The following is a 21,331-nucleotide window of genomic DNA, read 5'->3' on the forward strand; positions in this document are numbered from 1 at the left end:
ATCTGTTCAATAGCTGACCACCTTTCTGAGGGAAATATTATTATTATTATCATTCTACTAACATATTTTGAAAGTACTGATCAATGTCAATCTGTATCTTTGTGATTTTCAGAAAAGACTGACAGAGTCTCAGTAGAGGCATTTTTTTTTCACATTAATATACTAAGCATTGCTTTGTGCATATCATGCTTATTGAGTTAAAGAATGAGATTTTCAGAAGACTGTAGTCTGAACTCTGGTTTCAAGAAAGTAGTGAGAGACAGAGAAACCATAGCCAGAGGTGTAAGTTGAATGTCCAAACCTTAGTAATACACAAAGAGCTATCATTCTAAAAAAAAAAAAATCACAGGTATGTGACAGTAATTTAAACCACTTGGGTTAAGTACCACAAGAGACATAACTGATAAATCTAATAAAGCTAATATGTAAAGAGAAAAAAGAATTCTAGGATGTCTCAGGGTCAGTGTCTGGGATAATATTTTTAATCTTTGGCCAATTAAACTAATATATTATATCAAGTGTGTATTACTTTTTAAATAAAAATGTGTTATACTCTGACTTTTATTAAGTTATTTTTAAACTGAAAAACAAATAGCTAGTTGTGGCATATGATACTCTGATGATGATGCAAATGGTCAGAACAGAAGGAAGTTTCAGGAACTGTTATAAATCCCAAACCATTTAGGCATAGTCATGCCAACCCATCAATATATTGCTGTTCTAAAATGCTCAAATCAAACCTGATGCATTTTAAAAAGTGAATATATGCTTTTTTGTCTCATAGAATGAAAGATTTAGATCCAAAAATGATGGGAAATGGGGGAAGAGTAGAAGGAGAGTAAAATATTATAATGGTGTTTATATAAGAAAAGAATTTATCTTCATTAAAAAACATAATTAGAAAGGATCAATGAAAACGTTACTAAATCAACTTACACATTGGTGATAGCAATTCAACTTGGGCAATTCAATACTGAAGAGCAATATTTTTCATTTTGGTTTGTTTCAAATTGTTACATTGATTATCTAATCTGGATCCATATGCTTATTTCAACAATATTTTGAGGCCAATTCTATAAGTATAGTGGTGGCCTAAAAGTGTATCCTTAGGCAACAAGTCTAAATTCCTCCTGTTTTGTATGTTTTGTTGCTCTATAAATGACCCATTTGAAAGCATTTTCTGGTATGTGGTTTGGGAGACTCAAGATCTTTACAGCAGGGAGAGGTGAAAAACTGAAATTACTTCTTGCACAAGCTACCAGCTTATTTTCCTCTTGTCAAGTCATATTTAAGATTATCAGCATTCTGAAACTTTACTTTTGATCTAGACCTCCAGAGTGGCAATAGACACATAACAGATTTAAAATAAAGCTTTTGTGTGTCATTAACTGAATGTACCAGTGTTTTGATCAATTAGATAGTCAAATAAATAAATAACAAATAACATAAAATGATCCCAGGAATAATAATGAGTTTCTAGTTTGTATCACCAAATGATGTGCTTAATGAGAACAGCATGTGAGGGAAATGACATTAAAATGCATTTTAAAACGTGTTAAATCATGAATAAACTGCTCAGAACATGGTACATTCTGGCTTGCACAGGAGAAAGCAATGGTTCACTTGAGTGTCTCTTGCATTTAATACTCTATATTGCCTAAATCAAAGTTTTTAATCAATTTTAAAAGTGCAAGTTATCAAATTTCTGCAGCCTTGTTCTGAATCAGCAAGTACTGTCAGCATGGATTACAGGCCAATGCTCTTTTCTGCTCTAACGATGTCATGATGGATGGAGAATGGCACCCACTGCCCATTTATCTCCCATGATTACTGCTTTGAGCATATTGATTCTTTCTGTGGCTTCTTAGACTCAAGGCTGTGGTGCAGGTAGAGATACCATCACTCTTATACAGTGTGCTCTTAACATGCTCCAATTTTCACCTCTTTAGAGACGATGTGCTAGTCAATAACTAGCAAGAAATTAAATTCTTACTCATTCTAAGGTAACGCCTGGGGATTTTCACAATTACAATACAGTCATGTGCTACATAATGAGATTTCTGCTAACAATAGAGTGTATATAACATGGTGCTCCCCCGAGTCTATACTGCTCACTGATGTGAAGCTATGACAGTATATATAAGTATAAGCTCTCATGTTTACACACCAGAAAAATCACCTAATGGTGGATTTACCTGGAGGATTGCTGTAACTAAGTATATTCTGTATGCACAAATCAAATACACAGAAATGTAAATTGCAAACTCTAAAAGTTACTACCAAATAATCAAAACCCTTAAATTATATTCTCCACTTACTTAGTGGGTGCTATTGAAATTGTATTTGCAATGATATTGGGTAACACGAAATTTAAAGATACATGAATGACATTCTTGCTTTAAAAATATGGAAAAATATCAGGAAAAATGAGCAAAGATGTTTAATTAAATGATAAAAATGAATATAGTATGCTATGGTCACAATTAGAAAACTACTTTAGTATAAGTTAATAGCAAGATTCGAAATAAGAGTCACAGACATATGTAGGTAAATACAAACTTGAATAAGATTTGAAGGATCCACTCAGACAAAGAGGTAAAACTGTTTCAGGTATAAGATATTCAGGAATGTGCTTATTTGAGATGTGGTAAATGGCCTTTGGCTCTGGGAAACTGGACAGTAGCATACTGGGATTGTGAGCTTACTTTAGGACAAGGATGTATTATTGGAGAGAAAGAAAGTCAAAAGGGAAAGGAAGTAGAACAGAAAGAGAAGAAACCAAAGAACAGTCAGACCATAAGGGTCATTTTATTTATTTATTTATTTTTTTATTTTTAATTTTTTTTCCTCTTTTTTTATTTAATTTTATATAACAAAGTCCAATTAAATGAAAACAAACATTTATACACAATATTTGGGGATTTGGGCGTCATTCTTTCCAAACTACTTCCTGCTGGTAAGGGGCGCTGTCTTGGGGGGATTCAAAGAAGATTCAGAAATCCTGGCTGTAGTCTGTAGGGCTGTTTTGAATGTAGGATCAGCTTGTACTCTGTTTCAGGCGGTCTGGCGTGATCAAACCACATTAGTCTGGAAGGAATACACATCTTTTCATTTTCTGTGGAAACAAAAATAGAAATCCTTTTCCCCAGTAACTTGTCCTTCAACTTAAATTTTGGAGTCAAAGCATTTTTTTAATTTAATTTATTATTTTACATGTCGATCCCAGTTCCCTCTCCCTCCCTCCCTCCCTCCCCCCATCCGTCTCTACCTCCTTCCCTCCCTTTTACCCTCTCTGCCCTCTCACATGCACTCTAAACACCCTCCCCTTCCATCCCCCCACCCCAATTCCGTATGTAGGGGAATGCCATCCAGTTGGGGTCATGTAGATCTGACAGGTCCTGTGAAGTAGCCATAAGGGTCATTTTATACCATTGTAAACCATTTAGTTTGTTTGTAACCTAGAGATTGAGGAATCACTTAATGAGGCCTGCATTTTGGAAGAATGGGACCAGCACAGGGATGGATATTATGAGAGAACACTAAGAAGAATAGCTGTTGTGATGCTTTCCACTGTTTCTTTCACTGCTGTTAGAGGAATGAGAGCATGTGAAGCCAGCAGCATGTGGCTTTTATGGGTCCTTTTGACATAGTTCCAGTGGTATTTGGTGCCTTTTCAGAAGATAAACAAGGATACTTGGTTTTTCCAGATTGGATGAATTAAACTAAAGATGGTATTAGGTCACATGAGTTTGCATCCTTGCTATAATAACTTAGCAATTATTTTCTTAAGTAATGCCCACTGTGATAACCCATAGTGTGATAAAAAACACTATGTGATATATTACTTGGGCTTCAAACCATTAAATTTTATTAAATGTCTTCTAAAGGTATATATTTCTAGACAGAGTGTAAAGAAGCATGTGGTCTTGTGTATTTAGCAGTTTATTCATTTGGAACTTGCAATGAAATCCCAGGTCTTGTTCTCATGAAGAAAACTGTGTGTTGTCCTCTAAGCCGGCATTCATGCAGCTCTACCTGAAATGACAAGAATGAAAGCCATTAAAGAGCAATACTTGTAATCGATCAGAGATAATGAAATTGCATTGGCCCAAGTATTAATCAATTTTAATAATTGTGTGTTACAATGGCTTTTGCTATAATAGGGCTGCTATTTTCAATTCTGTTCACTTATGCTGTGCTCACATGGCTGTCACACACTGAAAAGTTTAGCTATTTTTAACACCTGTGTTATAATCCACTTCATGTATCTTCTTTTTCTTTGCAAATTCCATACAAATCCCAAGTTTTCTCATTGGTTGTTAAAACTGTTTAAATGAACTCTTGCTTTCTTGCTACATAGATATAACCTTAAAACGTTTGTCTTCTAACAGAGCAAGACTAATTGAGGATAATTAAAAATCAATGCTGGAACAAATGGTATCTTCATTCATCAGCTTTTCACAAATCTATAAACTGATTCACTAAAATAATCATCAGTCAAATCACAGACAGATATTAGTTTTCTCTTATAGTCCTGTACTTTTCACATGTTTTCAAATTGTATCTTATAATTTCTTGAAAAATTTAAAGTAATCAACCCCCAGTTAAAGATTTTCTCTAACCTCACTGAAGAGCTATATTAAGAATGGGTCAGTTCACACAGTATTATGGAGCAGTGACTTTTCCTTTACTAACATAGGTTTGCCCACATGCCTGCACATGTCTGGAGACATAGTGAATTATGGCTGGGTCATCATGATAGTTGCTTATACCTGGTATCTCAGGTTCTTATCCCCAGTTTTAAACAGAGAATAGACATGTGCCCAATTTCCTGCTTCAAATTTTGAACTTACTATACCAGTGCCTTGGCTTTCTGTTGTCTTATAAGGTGGAGGATAAGAAATGTCATAACTAGATCATGCAGCAAAATAATTCAAAAGACAGATAGGAGTTGGTTTTAATGATCTCTCCTGATTAAGGATGTGTTTTGATCATATTCATGCCCACCAACTTTTCCCAGACCCACTTATTCCCTATCCACACAATTCTTTGTCTCTTAAAAATTATCGAAAAAGATTGTTTTTATATAACATACTTTGTTCATGATTTTCCAATTCCAAACACCACGCAGATCCTTCCCAGCCCTCTATGCACCCAACTCCATACTTTTTTTTCTGTCTTTAAAAAAAAATCAAGCAATCAGCAAAGAAACAAAGACAACACAAAACAACAACAATATAAAAAGATATGAAATTACAGGTAAATATACAAAAATACCATTAAAACAACAAAATAAGAAAACAAACTGTGGAAGCTATAGGACAAAAAATTGCTCAAACCAAGTCTTATGAGACAAAATGTATATTGAAATATCATTGTGGTCTTGTGTTAGTCTTTTGTCTTGAGCATGAAGAGTGCCCCAAAGTGGTTAATACACCAAGTGATACTTCACTGGAGAAGACTTAAGTTTTTTTTTTTTTTTTTTTTTTGCTTTGCAATGGGTACCATTTGCCATGAGTGCCCTGGTTAGAGGTGGGAATCCTTTTAAAATTCTACAAGATAATTTCTGCTGTCCATTTATTCTTCCACCTGAACATAATTAAATTACTAGGGACTGCACTCTAAAAGGCCACCTTCTCTCTCTCTCTCTCCAAAACTAACCATTGCTGCACAGCTAGGCAGGCCAATCCCCACACCTGAGCTAGGATTTTGCATGCACAAATTTTGTACATGCTGTCACAATCACTGTGAATTCAGATGTGCATCTGCCCTGCTGTGTCCAGATGATTCCCTATAGTCTTCCACTGCCTCAGGCTCTTACACTTTCTGTCCTTTTCTCCCACAGTGATCCCTAAAACTTAGGAGGGGTGTGTGGTCTATACATTCCATTTAGAGCTGGTATATATGCTGCCTTTAGGGCTGAGCATTCTAAAAACATAACATTTTCAATCTTGGGCATGTGTATATATGTGGCAAAGGCAAGCCCAAGCTTAAGGGGCCAATAAAGAATAACTGGGCAGCCCTCCTCTAACAGTTTGTGAAGTTAAATGTAAGTATGTATTGCTCTTTTGGGTTGAGACCAAGGTGCTCCAGTTTCTAATGAAAATATCAAACCTTGATGTGATATGTGGTACAAATCTTTTTCCCTAGCAATTGAGAACCTCACATTACCTAGAGTGCAGAGCAAGACTGTCTCAAAATTAAATAGCAAAACACTGGTGAATCTATTACATGTTGGGACTAAAGTCTTCTATTATTTTAACGTAATCTGTTACTTGTGAACCCTTCCTACTCCAGAATTGCTTTCATTAAACATTATCAGGTCAAGACATATCTAGACTCAACACTGTCATTTTTATGTCTGTCCATTGGCTTCTGGTGAATGTGACTGTACAGCTTAACTTTTGTTTCTTTTCAGAAGTTATCTAACAACTGGAAGGGACTCTGTGTTTTAAAAAAAAAAAGATGGGGAAAAGGTTCTCTTGCTTTTCTTGACTGTTAACTGTGCATTGCATTCTTCTTACCACTGCAGTGCTAACACAATTCCAGTCATTGAAACATTAAGAATAAAAATAAAGTAATTGCACATTCCTCGACTAGTATGGAATCTAATGACACTCTGCTTTATAATGGCACAGTCTCAGAAAATAAAATGGTAGTACACACTTATGAATCCTACTTTCATGGAATTTCTTTTTTACATAATTATGCTTAAAACACCATGAAAGTTGTATTTGCAATTGCTTGAGGATGGGATACATGCCAATTCTTTACATGGATTGAAAGCCATTTCAACATTGCAATCAAGAAAAAGAAGAACATGTGATGGGGTTGATTTATGTGGTAGGAAAGTTTGGGTGCATGAAATATAATTATGATCCATGACCCTATATGATGGTGGAGATACAGTTGATTTTTGACTTAGGTCTTGTTTATTTTCAAACTCCTTAAAGGTAAGGGAAGAAAAAGACTACATTAAGCATATCTTTCTAAAAGCTAGTGAGTACGTGGAATAAGACATCTGTATTAAATATCTTTCCAGGGTGTAATTCTGAGAACCACTACCTGAGTGCTGCTACAATAGTAATGCAGTAACAAGCTAAGGGTGAAGGCTCACCTGCTTTGATTTAGTTTGCCTTGTGAGGAACTTCCAAAAACAAACTTTCTCTCTTGTTCTTCATTCTCCCCCACGACCACTCTACCTACCACATATGCTTCTTACACTACAAATTATAGAAAAGAAAAAAAAAACATGGACACTATCTTAATTGAAGTATATTGCCAGAACTATATATATGGGAAATTCAGAAATAGTATAAATTTCTAGACATACTAGTATGAATTTCTAGAAACTAGTATGTCTAGTTGTTATGGATAGTAACAGGCCCAGGACAAAGAGGATGAATCTCAACAAGGTTTCTCTTCCTTCCTTCCTTCCTCCCTCCCTCCCTCCCTCATTTACTCTTTCTGTTTCTTTCTTTTTTCTTTCCATCTCTCTCTTTCTTTCTCTCTCTCTCTCTCTCTCTCTCTCTCTTTCTTTTTGTTTTGTTTTCAGAGAGTAGAGGAGGGGGAGTAGAAGAGAAGGAAAGATGAGGGGAGGGGAAGAGGAGTGATGGAAGAAGAGGACAGGAGGTGAGAGGGGAGGAGAGGGGAGGAAAGGAGAGGAGAGGAGAGAATAGAATAGAAGAGAAGAGAAGAGAAGGAAAAGAGGAGAGGAGAGGAGAAGAACCCACAAAAGAAAGAAAAGGAACACAGGAACTAGAAATAGAGAGTTTTGTTGTTGTTATTGTTTTTTTTTTTTTTTTTTTTTTTTTTTTTTTTGCTTTGTTTTTTTGGTTGTTCTTCCCCTCCTAACTGCTTAGACCTTTGAAGGATGATGCTGATACCTAATTCAGCTCAATGCATGTGTTAAGGCTTGTTAAAGCTGGTGATGTTGTTAGATGTTAGTGCTTCAGAAATTTTTTATAAGAAAAAGTTGGCAATGTTCTTAACAATTTCAATATTTCATACTAATTTTCTAAGAAATGTTCAATTCCTAATCCTGGCTTCAGGATGAATGTTAATTCTATTTGTTTTTTTCCTCTTTCAAACTGTGCCTCACAGAGATGATCCATAGCTGTCCAGATGCAACTACTGTTCACTGCCTCTTTATTTTCATGTGAAATTGTCAGCCCACTTCTTATACTGAGCTGCATGTGACTTTTAGACAATTGAAATGTGGATATTATAAATAAAGAATTTATTATTTTTACTTAAATCTAATACCAACCTATGCCCACTGGTTCTTATATTGGATAACAGAATGAAGCTCTAAGACTCATTATTTTGATTTGAGAATATTAGAGAAGCCTATTGGGGCATGGGGGAGGCTGGTCAGCAGAAAAGTAATTGAAATAATATGAATAGTGGATGGTAGTGACAGACTAGGGAGGTGTAAGTAGAATCCTTATGAAAAGCTTGGATTCTGCATATGTTCTGATGTTAGCAAGTTTATCTGCTGGCAATGTGAGATGAAAGGAGTAAAAGAAAATATGGATATAGTTAAGACCAACTGGCTAAAGGAATGAAAATCCTGTACACTAATGAAGCATGCAAATGCACAGTATTCATAGAGGCAGAATCTAGAATCTGGTGAATGTGAGATAAGACAACTCTGTCCACTTGATACTCAAGAATATATGTTGAGTGTATAGCTCAGCAGAGAAATATGCAGTATAGAATTGCCACTGTGTTATTGGTATTTCTATCTATTAGGTTTATTGTGATTAGGAAAGAAGTCACTATGAATTGACTAGATCTATGCAACAATTGCCTAGGATTTTAAGATCACACAGCTTCCATTGGAGTGGAACCAGCAAAAGAAGCTTGGAAGGAACTAGTCTGGTAGGAGAAAAATAGGGTGGTGGAAGTAAAAAACATCTCACCCATCTTTATTAAAATGCCCATGAGATGCATAAAATATTCAACTAACTAATGTATTGAATGGTATATGTAAATGTGTGTTCAAGTACATGTTTATGTATGTGTGCATGTGTATATACTCATACTGTATGCATTTGTGAGTGGTGTGTATGCATGTGATTGTGTGCTTTTTATTGGGAGTGTATGTGTAGGTATGCAGGAATGGAATATTGCTCATGTTAAGCAGTGCACTTTCAGGGAACAAGTAGAACAGACTGATTAAATTAGATTCAAATAAGACTATGTGAACAATACAGAGACTAAGAATAGATAAAATTCATGACTGATTGAATGGAAAATAATTTCTAATAAATTCTGAATTAAAATGGATAAGCCTAAGAGGAGTGAAGTACATGTTAAAGGGGACATGATTTCTTTTACTGTCTCTTGACTCAGCAGGCCTGCCTCACTAACTGTGCAAATGGGCATGATAACTAACATCAAGCTTCCCTGTCATTTTATTAGCCTATCAGTTCTATGTTTAAAGAGTAACTGAAGAACTGTGTTTTTAAAACCAACTTTTAACTGAAAAAGCATGATAACAGAAAATATATTCATCTAAATGAAGAATTGTAGTTTGCATTCTGAAAAAAAAATACTTGGTGTAAGAATTCTGTATACTAATGGGCAGATTGATTGTAAGTGAAAAAAAGTAAAATCTCTTTTTCCCTCAGTGGTTCATCATGGAAATAAATGCATTTGCATAAATTGGTGAAGCTTTCAAGTATTAGCAATCAATACACAAATATCTAGCACACAAATCTCCATAATAGTCTAGATTAATTAATTTTCAAAGGGATTAATTGGCCCATCGATACTCAACTGTTTAAAATAACATTTTTCTCTTCTTCTTCTTCTTCTTCTTCTTCTTCTTCTTCTTCTTCTTCCTTCTTCTTCTTCTTCTTCTTCTTCTTCTTCTTCTTCTTCTTCTTCTTCTTCTTCTTCTTCTTCTTCTTCTTCTCTTTCTCTCTTCTCCCTTTTACTCTGTCCCATTCTAAGAGCCAGCTTTTAATGCAGAGTATTTTCCTTTATTACTCTTTAATACTCTTCCTTATTGGAGACTGATTCTCTCACTGAGCCTAGAGCTCACCAGTTGGGTAGGTTAGTCAGCCAATAGGCTTCTGGGAATGTGTCAGTCTCCACTCTCTAATACTGGGGTATGCTCACCACCATTTCCTGATTTTTACATGGGCCCTAGGGTCTCAATTCAGACTTTCATGCTTATAATGGAATTACTTTCCAACTGAGAAATCTCTTCAGGCTCTTATTTTTAGTATGTTCTGTTTGCTTTATCTTAAACTGAAAACTCCATGTGAGTTGCTCTTGTTAGAACATGAAGCATATTTCCTGTCCCATCTGTATTAAAGATTATCTGTCTGCCTTCAGGTTCCATCTGAGAGTGCTTAGGAGCTCAGAACCTGATAGCAGCTCTTTAAGTGATCATATATATCTGGTATGTCTTGTGACTGTTGTTCACAATCTTTCAAACAATGCTGATATCCAAGGAGTATTGAACCCCAAACTGTGTTTTCAAAAAGCATTACAACTATTTTTCTTAATAGTTCATAATAATACTTGTGAAGATTTGGAGGGGATATCAAACAGAATTCAAAATTGTACCTTACTGTTCTTAAATGCTTTCATACCACAATTACACTAGATGAAACCACAAAAGCCTGCCTAGATTTTTTTACCTTGGCTCCCAGATAATTGACTCTAAAATGCCTTTTATTTTCCTCAGAAAAAGAAATTATACTTCAGTTTCTACAAAGTATTATTTACTTAGTTCAGAAACATTTTATTTCAAATTATAAGATATAAATTATTACATTTTGAAAACATTATATCAGTCATATATATTTCATTTTGTTCAGAAATTTTGTTTAAAAATCAATGAACTATTTAAATTATCATGGATACAAGCTACACAAAGTTTTTTAAACTGTATTTTCTTTTCATGTGCATTGGTATTTTGCTTCCATGTATACTTGTGAAAGGGTGTCAGAACCTCTGTGACTGGAGTTACAGAAAGTTGTGAATTGCCATGCGGGTGCTGTGAATTGAACCCAGGTCCTCTGGAAGAGCAGCCAGTTCTCTTAACCACTGAGCTATTTCCCCAGCCCTACACAAAATTTTAAAGAGTAGTTTTCCACAGAGTTAATTCTAGGTTAACAGAGAGAATTCTAAATGAATATTATCATTTCCTGTGAGAGGCTTACTTCAGAATCATTTAACACACTTGCCAAAGAAATGATAAATCATTGTGTTGGGAAGGTGAATGTGAACACATATTTCCTTTTACAGTAATGGAAAAATCCTTGAATTTCCTTTGCTAATATCCCTAAGCTCTTCTCAATGAATTATAGAGTTCACAAACATATGAGTACAGAACTTCAAAGCAAGGTTTTGTAGGTAATTAGCTGTAGGTAACTAACACTGTATTAATGAAAGTAGAGATTTGCTACCATTGGTTTATTGTTAAAACAGTACTTAATAAGTTTAACCATACTGAGTAAAAATAAAAGTATAGATTTCAAAACATAAATTTAGTAAACAAGAGACAAGTGTACAGAACCTAGAAACTATCATGTACATTTTTTTTTTTATCAGTGAAGCAGATTATCCTGGACGATGCAGGGACTAGTGATGGGGGTAGAGAAAATTGATATTGGGAGCTAAGGGGTGATAGCTCTGTTATGAGGACCCAGATTCAGATACACAGCACTCAAGTCAAAGCTGGGTACAGTGACACATATTTGTAATCTGTTTTGATCATGGGTCATGGTAGCAAGAGAAAGACAGGGAATGACTGAGCTCACTGCCCAGCTGATCTATCCAAGTTGGTGAGCTCCAGATTAAGTGAGAGACCTTTTCTCCAAAATAAGATGGAGAGTGACCAAAGAAGCACTGGTCTTTAGCTTCACATGTGCATATGTGCATTTTTATGACATATGACATGTATGACACACTCATACACACAAACTATTGTCTAGAGAAAGGTTAGCGTCATAATTAAAAGCAGTATATGTTTAGGTGATAAATACCAGAAAATTTGACAGTTTTTTTGAGAATAGTTTTAGGAACTTGATAAGAATCATCCCTAGAAAGAAATATTAAAAATGAACCCAGGTAGGGACTTAGAGCAGTGAGTTACTCTTTCTGGAGTGAGGACATGGGAAACTGCAAACTGTTGGGAGAGCCTAAGTTCAAACATAATAGAGAATGGACTTCTGACAAACAGGACAGATGATGAAAAGTGAGTCTCCTCATTCCCTAATCAAAATGAACCAAAGCTTAGGATGAAGATAGGAGGGTTAAGCAGAAACACAGGAGTGGAAACTGCAAGAATCAGAAGCCCAAGATTTCAAGAGTTCAAGGTTACACAGCTTCAATCCCAGATAACAGAGAGGCTGGAGGAACACAGGCATTAGAGCTCAGGTGTGGATCTTAGAATTTGACCCTATCATGGGGAAAGCAGGGTGCTCCAGGGCAATTGTCATGATCTTGTAGTGTTTGCCATCTGTATGTCTAGTGTAAGTGTCTGTGTTCCTCTTTAACAAGAAGGTGACAGCTCAACTGTGATGATCATTGATTTTACTCAGGAGGAAGAACAGTTACATTGATGATATAGTTGGCAGCTGAGGGATTGGTTGGTGACATGCTTAGGCAACTTCATGAGGGGGATGGAGAGAAAGAACCATGCCAGCTTGTTTCTCCTTAACACATCTTATTGCTGATATTATGATGCACGGCTTCATCAACTTCCTTGAACAGAATAATAATACAAGCTCTTTTATATGTCTTTCTCTGAGTATGCTAGATGAGTATTTCTCTATAATAGGGCTATTTTTAAAATATGAACAATTATTTTAAAGCCTATTATCAATTAAAAATCTAACTGATACAGGAAAACACTAGTTAGCAGATCTCTATGTTTTAAAGAGACCAATGTGATTGACAGTTCTTGTAGTGATAGGACACAGCGATGCTATGTATAATTCAACTGTAGAATACAAGTGAGGATGCTTATTTAAAACAATTCACCAAATCAGCTTTAGGAGATTTAAAGTAATTGATGATTGAATTTTATTTGTAAATTCAATGTTGATGGACAAATGTCAGTGCTCACTTATGGAGTTCTCTCTGTAAACTACAATTCAAATTGTGCTAAGAGTAGGTAATGGTAGCAATCATTGAAATTGACTTTCCAATATGAAAAGACAAGTGGGGACTCTATAGTAAGTTTATCCACCCTTAAGGTTTGGGGATATAGCATAGTACATTTATGTAGCACTTCCCAGGCCCAGAGTTCCATCCCAAATCTTCTTCATTTTTTTAAAAGTCTTATAAATTAAAGAAAATGAATGCCCATTGCCTAATATTTACCCATGAGGGGCAATAGTAAAAATGAATGAGTATAGAAAATAAAAAATATCATCAATGACCCTACTACAATCCATATATTGATATTTCCCCTTAACATGTGTCATGACTTATTTATCATCTGCATTGTTGTATATACAACACATTGCTACATTTTCAGCCATATAAGTAATTCTTCTATAAGTAACTCTACTCACAAGTATTTCCTCCATAGGTGCTTGGTTTGATTCACAGAACCAATGTGGTATCTCTCAACTGTCCATGTCTCCAGTTCTGAGAATACAACCTTTTCTGGCCTCTGTGGAGTATTATGTATGTGGTATATAGGCATATATGCAGACTAAACACCCATAACAAATACAATTAATTTAAAAGGTATTTATTACTTTATTAATGTGTCTCAACAAGAAAGCAGTTTTCTTTTCTCCACATGAAGTAAATGTCTGCCAGCAAGGAAAAGTACCATTCCTAGAGTATTTAGCTTATTATGAATAGTGAAGGGAAGTTCAGGATATACGAATGAAGAAAGTGGCAGAAAGCAGAGAAAACTTAGACATTGAGATGCAATAAAAAGGGTAACTGGGCAAACTGCTTCCATATCTGCCCTGGAAGAGGTTAAAGATATTTGTAGACAAAGGCCACCAGTGAATAGATACTGAAAAGGGCCAATACAGGCCCAGGAAATGAGCTAGAATTCAAGAACTGAAATTTCTGGCTCAAAACCTTTTGGATCACATTTGTACTGAGCCAAGGTATTTTATAATTTTAGATTGCCATATCATATTGATTTGTGCCAAAATGCAATTGTGGACTTAAAGTTCCATGTAAACCACAAACCAAGTTAAAACATATTTTTTAATCCAGCACATCTCCTTTGATTGAGTTATTAATGCAAAACAACAATAATTTGTTGAAACAGTTTTGTACCACGTACAAAAAAATCTTAGTTTTCTAAGTGAGTTTGGATTTTACAGGTCTAAATTGGGGCTATGTATTATGCTTGCCTTTGTTTCTAAAAGTATTACACAGGATAAGGCAACTCAGGCTTAGAAGAAATTTATTTTTAACTTTTTTAGTATATGAAAGTCAGTCCTATTTCTCTTTTACTATTTTTAATAATAAATATTTCCATAGGTTGTATAAGTAGGTTTTTAGTAGTATTTAGTTGTGTTGTGCTTCCATTAAATATTGTTTTGCTCCATCAGTTCTGTGTGCTGGTACATTAAAAACAAAACAAACCTTTCCATTTTTGATAATCAAGGCTATTTGACAAGAATGTCTCTTGGTGGAAATTGGATTTCTCAAGAAAATATTTTGAATAAACATTTATAATTCATAAAGTATGATATTAAAGAAGAATATAAATGTATACTCAGCCTAATTCACATAATTGAAAGTCATTGCACATACTTCCTCATTAAAATTTGTCCCTGTTTTGATAACAATAAAAAATTTGATATTGCCTATTTATTTAATATCTAACAAAGTGATGCATTTTGAGAAAGAAGTTTGGAGTGTTTTCTATTTTGTAATGTGTGTTCTGAAAATATTTTTCTTCGTTTTATATACTCAAATGATCTTTCATAGAGATGCAAAATCCTCCATTATCAGATGAGGATGGGAACATGCAATCATAAGCCTAGACTAGGTAATTTATTTCCTGTGCCTCTGCTATTCAAACACATAGTTCTCCATCTACATTCCTTTAAATGCTACATACGTGTGATTAATATGTCCTCCTTAGGCATCGTGTCATATGTTATTATTCATATTCAGGAAGTTTGTTCAAGTTCTAACCTCACTCATTCTTTCTGTAATTGAAATTCATTACCTCTAAACCTATTTTCAGTTGAAACAAAGAGCAGACGCTATCATCAAATTATATCTGTTTTCATATTTGAAGACTGCATTTGTTCTCAACTTCCATTTTTTTACAGTAGGAAATGTTGCAAATTACTTTCGTGCCCTTTGTATTTGGGTCAAAAGCAGAACAAACAATGAATAAGGAGTAACAATAATAAAACTGGTGAGATTAATCACTTAGTGAAATAGTATTTATATGAGGCTGATTATGTGGTAAGGGAGAATGTAGTCATACGTTCACTTGTGACTACATTAAATGGTACCGACTAGACAATAGCCTGTTATGAGGGGTTATATTGATAAGCAAACTGGATGTAATATACCAGGCAGAGCTTGTGCTTCTGACTTACAGCAACCATTATGATTTTCTGTACTAAATATTATTGTACAAAAAAAATCATCAATGTTGCCATAAAAATACAATTAAAGGAAGTTATCCTAAATTCTGATTAGGTAAAAGTAAAGGAACATGTAAGAAAAAATTTCTAATAATAAAAAATGGTAAAATAATTTCAAAGAAAAATAAAATGAGACCTGGGCTAACTTCACATGTCATTTTACATTATTTACTCTGAAGTTTAAAGAAAGATACAAAGCAGTTTCCTTTTTGAGTATGTGAACTAAGACTCATCCAGCATACGATACTACTACAAGGTAGAATTGAGTCTACATTCCAGATTGTGGAATTTACACAGGTGTGTAGGTTAGTGTTCATTCATTTAAGGTAAGGGAGAAGCTTCAAAAAGACAATAATTTGTGACTGACCACCCAGTAGGAGGTGCGTGCTAAAACACAAATGTATCAAAGTATGAAACACACACAAACACATGCTCAACTGGCATATATTATTCAACTGGCATGTGTGTGTTTCTGATTTTGCAAGTGATGCAGAGTCTATACCAAATCTCTTTACACTGAGAAAACAGGAAGATTAGCAGGAATTTTTCTCTACACCTTCTATAGGTAGATGCAGCCCTGTTGTCCCTATTGTTGTGACTAAATGTATTCTTACTGGGGCACAGAGTGAGTTTTGAGTGCAGTTAATTCCATTCATTTTCTGCAGTAATTTTAGAGAGTCCCATACATTTATTCTCAAGGATTAGGTTTCAGTTTTCTCCATGTTCAGTCCCAATATCAGTTGTCTTTGGTGTTACCTTTAACTTGGCTGATGTATTTCAGATTATTTGCAAATTTTTAGATTTTTTTAAAATTAGGCTATTGCTTCTTTACTGCATACAAGATTATGTTTTCAACAACACAGTTTTTCATTTTTGATGGGGGATGTCATTCTGTATATATGTTTCTCTTATTTGTTGATGAATAAAACATGGTTTGGCAAATAGAGGCAGGAAAATAGGCAGGACTAGTTGACGAGGAGAATTCTGGGAGCGGTAGGCAAGGAATGGTACCAGAAAGAGACACCATGTAGTGGAGGATGGAGTATGTGGTCTGGGCATTGTCCAATAAGATAAGACCATGTGAAAATATTTAGATTTATAGAAATGTGTTAATAATAAAGACAGAGCTAGCCAGTAAGGAGCCATTGCCATCAGTTTTATGTGCTTATTTGGGGCTGAATTGGTTGTGGGACCTGGTGGGAAAGAAGAAATGCCAGCAACGTATCTTCTAACTGGTAATAAATGTCTTAGTTTTCAAAAGCATCCCTATTTTTATTTTTTACTTTCTTCTCTTATTTGATCTATTACTTTGTTGTGCAAATAAAATTTTAATTACTTATTTTGAAACATAATTTTCATTGATTCTTTAGGAATTTCATACCATGCCCCCAAATCCCATTTATTTCCTAGACCCTCTATATTTTCTCTTTACCCTTGTAGCCTCTCCCCCCAAAGGAAAACTTAAAAAGACATAATAAAAATAAAATAAAAATTGAAAAAATAAGAATATTAATGAAAAGAAAACAGACAAAAATATCCACTTCATTCCTCCCTTTTTCTCACCTCTCCAACACCTCTTCAATAGTCTTAGTGGTACTAAATGTATCATGTATGTTTTGTTCAAACACCTCTACTTGCAAATCTTCATTGTGTTATGTGTAATCTATTACCCAGCAGGTAATAGATGGGGTAGATTTTGGTGAGTGCCCATTCAAAGCCATGAATATGTTCCAGGATGGTAGCCGAGTTGGTCAGTCCTGGCTACTAGGACCACTCTTCTCAGTTCTCAGGTGAGGGGTGATGCCAGCTCTCCCATGCCCATGGTGAGGGGTGGAACAAGCTTTCCCAAATGTGATAGTGGGATATTGAAGGGGCATCAGCTTTGCCATGGGGGGGCACCAGCTCTCCCATGCATAGTTCATGGGTTTGCTATTACGGGGAGGGCAAGTGACAGGTCAGCATTCTGGTGGGTTGGAGGATGAGGGGTGAGGCCAGCTAAACTAGGTCCTTATACTTCACATGGTACAACACTATCATATTTACCATATATTTGCCATTAATGGGTAAATCAATTGACTAGGATAACGCCCCAGTGATCCCAACCATCACTGCTGATAGGGCCTAAACCTCAATGTCAGTATATTGAAAACCAAGCCATGAATGAAGAAAATTTCAGGTCCTAACCATAGAAAAAAAATCACCTTCTTTTTGTGTGATGTTTTACTCTTGTGGCTCTTTAGGGGGGCTGCAACCCAGCTCCAAAATAAAACACACACTGAGGCTTATTCTTGATTATAAGTGTCAGCCTTAACTTGACTAGTTGCTAACCAGCTTTTCTTTTTCTTTTTTTTTTTCTTTTTCTTTTTTTCTTTTATTCATACTCAATGTTTATTCACTCTGGAGAAAACACTTGTGTATATTTTCTTAAATTAACTCATCTACCTTTTCCCTCTGGGCTTTGGTCTTTCTTCTATACTGCATGGCTGGTTGGGTGGCTGGGTGGCTGGCCCGTGAAGTTCTCTTTATTCTCTTGCTCCTCCTTCCTCGTTTCTTTTTCTATTCATTCTCTGCCTACCAGCCCCACCTGTCCTTACTGTTGCCTTGCTATTGGCTGTTCTGCTCTTTATTAGGCCATCACGTATTTTAGAAAGGCACAGTAACACAGCTTCATAGAGTTAAACAAACGCAGCTTAAACAAAAGTTGCACACCTTAAAATAATATTCCCCAACACGGTCTGAAATAATACTTTTAACAGTATTTGAGCTTGGAGAGCAAAATATATTATGTAATGAAAGTAAGTTGTGTATATGCATTCATTTAGTCTCAGAAATAAATCTGTAAGGAAATCTGGAGGAGCTAAACTTAAGAAAATGTTCAATGCTTGGTTAGTTTGTTGACAACCTAAATTTTGAATTGTATAATAGTTTGATTAATATAGTATTTAGCTTTATTATTATTACTGTAAATACCCATGCTTCCTGCTAATTTTGGGCAAAGTTTATTATTTGGCAAAAGTGGCTAGTATTTGTTTTGATACCCACAATACTTAAAGCTTTGTACGATGTTCTGGAACACTCTTCCTGTAAGTTCAAAGGATTTTCAAGTTTTTGAAGTGTATATTCATGAAACTTTTTACTTAAAAATTTCAGATATGTCTTCAGAATCAATCACAGACTGACTCCTGCAGATCCAGAAAGAGTTTTTACATGTTTTTGTAGCATACAAATTAGGTTAATGTGATTCTGTGTTTTCACCTTATTCAGAATTCTCCTTGTAGAAAATGTGACACACTATATTGGTCATAAGTAGTATTCATAATCCTTGTAGGATAGTGAGAAATCTTGCCAGTTGAACTGTCTCTGCAGGCTTATTACTGTAAATTGTCTTGAATTTTACATTTCATTCCTGTGTATCTGTTGAATCTTAAATAATCATCATAGAGGAACAAATTCAATTCCTCTAAAATTGGCTTCAGGAGCTGTTAGATTGTGAAGCATCCCTCTGGCCTACTTAGTAACCAAGGAAGGAACTTGGCAAACAATGTTTATTAGGCTGAAGTAAACGTGAGTTGTGTCACATCACTCTGCCTCACAGTTTTGATAGAAAAGTGAGTGAACAATCTAAATTTGCTTTACATGTTTTTCTGTGAGATTTCCCTGTCCCACACTCTAGTGTGGCTACCAGTATATATCTGACCACTTACAATAATTAAGTGTTATGGAAATAGGGAAGATTATGCACAATAGATGAACTGAGGTTCAGAGGAATTTTTTTCTCAATTTATGTAACAGAGTATGCAACACATGTAACTAACAATGTCCAGAATAACTTGCCTCAAACATTTGAAGGAAATTGAATAAAATAATGAAAAAAGGCTCAAAACTTAGCATGTTCCTTTATTTTATTCTTTTCCTGTATCTCCTGAATTGAAAACTAGTCATCAGTTGATGTACACTATGTTTTTCTGTGTGTTGGCTTTGTGAGAAGTGCTGCATTGGTTATGGAATGCAGATGTCTCTTCAAAAAGATGCTGTTATTTCTGTGGGGTTGCAGTAAGTGTAGTTGCTCTTTGTTTAGAGTTTGAGGAATCACATTTTTTTTTTATACTCACACTTCAAATTGATATCCCTACTCAACATTGTGTGAAGTGTGTTTTCCACATACTAGTAATGTGGTATAAATATTTGTCCTTTTAATAACTGTTTTAAGTTGAATGATATGACAGTGCATTGTGGTTTGATATGTGCATCTACAGTGGTTAGACATAGTTGCCATTTCTGTGTTCTCATTTGAAAAAAGTCTGTTTAAGTTGATTGCCCATTTTTTAAACCAAATTATTTAGTTTCTTGTTGTTACTCATTTTGGATGTCCCTTGGGTATTCTGTTTGTTAGATGTACAGTTTGTCTGTTCCCTCTACTTCATTTTCCTATGTTTCTTAGATTGTTTAGATTTTTAACATTTTTCTGAGCAAATCCTATATGCTGTTTTTCTATAACATTGTCTCAAAAATATTGAACGATATCTACTGAAGTAAATTTTAAATTAAATAAATGAAACCTGTTTTTAAATGTTAACAAAACATATATTTTATACTTATTATTTGTATGATTGTCAACTTCTAGTTCACTCAAGACAACAATATCTTAATTAAGCTATCACAGGTTTATTAATTAAAAGTTAAGAATTGCCTCAAATTAATTAATCAGCATATATCTTTATCAAAACCTTATTTTTTTGTAATTTTGAATGTATAATAATGCTAACATGCTTTACTATTATCCCAACTAAATTTAAATTATTATTTAAGAAGTAATATTCTCTTACCTTTTGTATAAATAATTTGGTTTAGTGCATTGATATCATGATGTCATTTATTTGTGAACAAAACAGTAATATATTTTAATTTATAATTGCAAAACAGTAACACATTTTTATTTATAATTAGTTATCCATTTTAATTGTATCATTGAATATTATAGTTATTATTCCTTCCATTTTAAACAACAGTGTATCATTGAGAACACTAGTGTTGTTAACTCCTATCTGTTAGCACTAAAGTAGTTGCTTGGTCCTGAATTAATATAGAACCCATTATCGGTGGAAAACTTTTAGCTTTGATGGAACAGGATTAATGGGGCATGCTACTTAAAATCATGTACTCCAGACAGCCACCCACTTCTGCTGAAGCATTAAAAGAATATTGGATGCCAGCCCAGCTTGCACAGTGTTCAAACCCATTGCTTACATGTTTGACAGAGACATCTGGCAGCACAGATGCTGACTTCTGGAGAGCCATAATGATGTTGAGAGAAGCGAGATGTTGTTGTACACTTATTACCATGCTACTACTTCATGTATTAGAACATGGTAATCGTTTGTGCTTCTCTGACAGAATGTGCTTTCTCAGTTTTACAGATGAAATTTCTAGATCATATGTATCATTGAGTATGAGAATCATCAAGTGGTTTTAAGCTATCAAAATGTTCCAAGGGAGCACAGGAGATGTGATGAAAATGTCTTGTTGACAAGTGTCTGTCCAACAAGCTTTGGGCTAGGTGACAGAAATTCAGAGGCTAGCCTGTTATCAAGAAAAGTTGACCACAAGAACCTCTCTCTATTTCACACTCTGTTCTGCAAACACTCACAAACAATTCCATCAGATTTTGTACCAATAAAAGGTTTCAGGCTTAGGTTTGTTTATCTCAACTCTTGTGAATTCTCCCT

At 34.8% G+C, this 21,331-nt stretch overlaps 1 protein-coding gene across 1 annotated transcript in view; it reads left to right on the forward strand.

Annotated features, from left to right (window-relative positions):
* Naaladl2 (N-acetylated alpha-linked acidic dipeptidase like 2) overlaps positions 1–21,331 on the forward strand; it is a 659,654-nt gene that overhangs the window by 17,428 nt on the left and 620,895 nt on the right. The gene's annotated exons all lie outside the window — the stretch shown is intronic.

This window comes from Phodopus roborovskii, unplaced genomic scaffold (genome assembly GCF_943737965.1).
Source record: "Phodopus roborovskii unplaced genomic scaffold, PHOROB, whole genome shotgun sequence".
NCBI lineage: Eukaryota > Metazoa > Chordata > Mammalia > Rodentia > Cricetidae > Phodopus > Phodopus roborovskii.